The sequence below is a fragment of the Sciurus carolinensis genome, unplaced genomic scaffold (genome assembly GCF_902686445.1).
Source record: "Sciurus carolinensis unplaced genomic scaffold, mSciCar1.2, whole genome shotgun sequence".
Classification (NCBI taxonomy): domain Eukaryota; kingdom Metazoa; phylum Chordata; class Mammalia; order Rodentia; family Sciuridae; genus Sciurus; species Sciurus carolinensis.
The window spans coordinates 454,746-458,544 of NW_025920189.1; the positions used below are offsets into that span (position 1 = coordinate 454,746).

At 39.7% G+C, this 3,799-nt stretch overlaps 1 pseudogene; it reads left to right on the forward strand.

Annotated features, from left to right (window-relative positions):
- Nucleotides 1-1,137: 1,137 nt before the first annotated feature.
- Nucleotides 1,138-3,540, forward strand: LOC124974903 (FAST kinase domain-containing protein 5, mitochondrial-like; annotated as a pseudogene).
- The last annotated feature ends 259 nt before the right edge of the window (nt 3,541-3,799 follow it).

Consider the following 3,799-nt stretch of genomic DNA (forward strand, 5'->3'; position numbering starts at 1 on the left):
ACAAGACCAAAGGTGTTCTGAGCATAGAAATAAAAGCAAAACAAAATATTACTGGCCCTGGCTACAGGACCATGTCTGAATTAAACATATGTTAGTAGAGCTGTGTTGAATCTAACCTTTGAGGAAATATTATCAAAATATTTTTAATGAAGTTGAATATTAGTTAAATAGCAGAAAAAATGTAGACCCACTTTCTTGTGTTTAAAATACTTCTAAACGTATTCCTAAACGCAGTGCATAAGGTTAGTTATCTAAATTTCCCAAATTTAGTCATAGCTTACAATAACAAGTATTTCTTAACATTATAGACATTAATATTAAATTTATATTTAAAAACAGCATCTAAATAATTACAGTTGGTTATTTCTATTGCCATAACGTCTTATTTTAATGAATTGATGAATAAGTGATTTTCTTGGTTCTAAATTGACTCATTTTTTAAGATATTTCCTCCATTGAAGAATAGTTCTTCAGGAAAAAAGAAAACAATGAACTAAACAGAAAAATGTATTAAGATTATAATGTTGATTGTCTGATGTTAGATGTGTCTCAATTTCAAAGGTATTAAAATGAAAAGCAAAACAAGAATGGGATGCCTACAGTAAACAGATAGATTATTTTGTCTATGTATACTTAGTGTGAATTTCTGTAGGGTCTGTGGCATCACTGTGGATCAATGTCTTGATTACAAACCCAAACCTGAGGGGAGACTTAGAGATTGCATTTCAACACTTACTTTGTTGAATAAAAAATCTATTAATATTTGGAGGATTACGGAGTCTGATGTGGCAGTGCCCACCTTTGCCAGGCTCAGGTGAGTGGTGGCAGCAGCCCAGGAAGATGTCATGGTGGATGCTTCATGTGCCTGTGACCATTCTGCCTTACAGCTGTGCATCCTTCTCTTCAGGTCCACCCAGGGCTGTGTCAGCCCAGGCCCTGGTCTGCGCTTCTTGGTTGGCCCTGTGGATGCCTCTCAAAGGACCTCCTTTATAGAGAACCTTGGCGACCCTTGCCACACCGGAGTTCTTTGACCTTGGGCAAGGGACCACATCATTGATCTCCAGGGTGAAAAGGAGAACCCAATATATCTGGCACCACTTCGGGCTGAGTCATTTGTGACCTACAGCTCCTGTGATATGCCAAAGATTTCCAGGCAGTTTCTGTGGAATATCTCCCCATCCAGCTCTAATCAAGCACCATATAACAAGAAATCGCCTGGTCAAACCTGTAAGGACTGTGCTCTGACTGCCAAAAAGATCAGTACTGACATCAGAATGGCAGTTACTCTCAAGCTGTTAAAACCTTTGAAGTATCAAGCATTTTGCAATCCTTTTGCCTATTGTGCCACACACAGTGTGGCATATTGGAATATGGGAAGCAGTATATGGCACAGGGGACAGGCCCCTTCTAAGCATAGTAGTTCTTGCCATCCTTCCAGAAAAGTTAAGAAAATTGGTAGGGCTACCTCTTCTCGGAGGGTTTTCACAATCAGCAGTGCTCCTCTGGGTTTGTAATTCAGCAATGCATCTACATCTAAAGCCAGCAAGTTGCAATTGGACTCACCCAGGACTGTGAGAATTGATGAAAAGGATATAGAAATTTTTGTTTCCTTTGAAGGCACCTGAGTTTTCCTACAGCTAAGCCCAGAGTATCAGCTTCACAGCTATAACAGATCTGAAACTTGTCAGCTCCTATCTGTTTCAGAAGGTGAACTAATTTTGCACAAAGCAATAGTTCACCAAAGTAACCTCCAACCTCAAACCATTGCTAATTACTTCTGTAAGCTGAGCTCTTTGCCTGCAGAGCAGCATCCTGTTTTGCTGTTTAGTACCAGCTTTGCTCCGCTCTGCCAACTGAGTATGTAAAATAAACAAGTCTGATATCCCAGATATAATCAGTCTTTGTTGCTTTAGGAATTCCTCACTCCCATGCAATGTTAGATGTGTATGAAACCAGGTTTTGTCATTAGGTATGGGAGATGAGTCTGGATCAGATTCTCTTGGTGGTTGATCTCTGCCACTGCTTAGGTCACAGAGTATCTCAATTTAAAAAAAACAATTTTTGTTACCTTAATTTGCACTGGAAGATCTATCCTTGTTCCAACTGATTTACTTAATTTATATTATAGGTGAAAATCCTCAGGTACCTCAGGACCTGATGCAAAAACTGGAATCATTGTTCCTTAAGTATATAGATTTGATCAACTTAGAAGAGGTTGGTACGATCTGTTTGGGTTCTTTAAGTCAAGTAGTAGTCTCTCTGAATTTGTAATGCAGAAACTGGAGACTTGACTGTGCTTACATGAAGCATCTGAGTAGTCATGCCTTAGTGCATATTCTTAAAATGTTCTGATTCACTCACATGGATCACATAAACTTTATGAACTTTGGAGAGATTACTCCTCAATGAATTCCATCCCTTGGGGTTCAGGGTGTCATGCACCTGACTCTTGCTTGCTCAGTTTACACATTCAGGATGAACAAGTAATGAATGCAGTGGTTGCTTCTTTGCCTCCTAGGATAGCGCACTGTCAAAGTAAAGATGTTGCCAAAATTCTGTGGTCATTTGGAACTCTGAATTATTAGCCACCCAACACAGAAGAATTTTATTCCAGTTTGATAAATGAAATTCACAGAAAGCAAATGTACTGGGTGTTCAACCAACACCCAGTACATTTGCTCACCTGCTTGCTGAGCCTGGCATTTTCTGAGTACTTTCCAATAGAGCTTATTGATTTTGCTTTGAGTCCAGAGTTTGTCAGATTAGGTTAGCTCAGGTAAGAAGTAAGTTTGAACTCATTAAGGAACTGTGTACTCTTGATGGTACCATTGTTCTTGAGTGTCCAGATTATACAGGTAGTCATCTTAGTTCTTACCTTCAGCAAGAGACATCTGCAAAGTTTTGGAATTTAGCAAGGAAGGATATGAGCTCAAAGCCTGAATTCCTAGAAGTTCTCTTTTTACTTGAGAACATGTTGGGTGGCCCCCAGTACATTAAGTACTGTATGATTTTGCCCCATACCTTGTCTTCTGACTTGGAGGTCCAGCTTGATATTAACATGAAGACATTACCATTTAATAGCGAAGCCATACCAACTGAAGATGCAGCCAAATTAAGGCTTAAGCATATAGGAGTCAGCCTTACAGATGATTTTTCCCTTTGCTGAAAGGGAAAGCAAGAGGGCATTTCCAGGGGAAAATTGAGTCAGAGACTTTGCAGCAGCCCATGACGTCAGAGAAAAAGTCCTTGGGGGATTCCCTTTGTAATATGACAGATAGATTGGGAACTGTGGACATGACTGGCCTGTGTCCCTCAGCCCACGTGCAGGCTCCACCAGTGAAGCTGGCTATTCAGTAGACCAACAAGAACCAATATTGCTATGGTTCTATGGATCTGCTTGGACTGCACAATATGAAGATGTGGCAACTGGTTCATCTTGGGTACCATGTGGTGGAATTATCATGGCTACCACCACTGAAACAAACTCACTTAGAGAAGCTGGCTTTCTTCCAGGAGAAGGTGTTCACTTCCATTCTCTAAAGGTTTTTCATGAGTATTTCTACTCCAAACAGTAGGAGTACAGGTTGAGCATCCCTAATTTAAAAATTCAAAATGCTCTAAAATCTGAAACTTTGAGTACCACCATGACATTCACAGAGTTTTCGAGTTTGAAGCACTTTGGATTTCAGACTTTTGGGTTAGGGATATTCAATTGGTAATCTATGCAGATATTCCTTAATCTGAGAAAATTCAATGTCCTTCTGGTCACAAGCATTTTTTTTTTTGTACTGGGAACTGA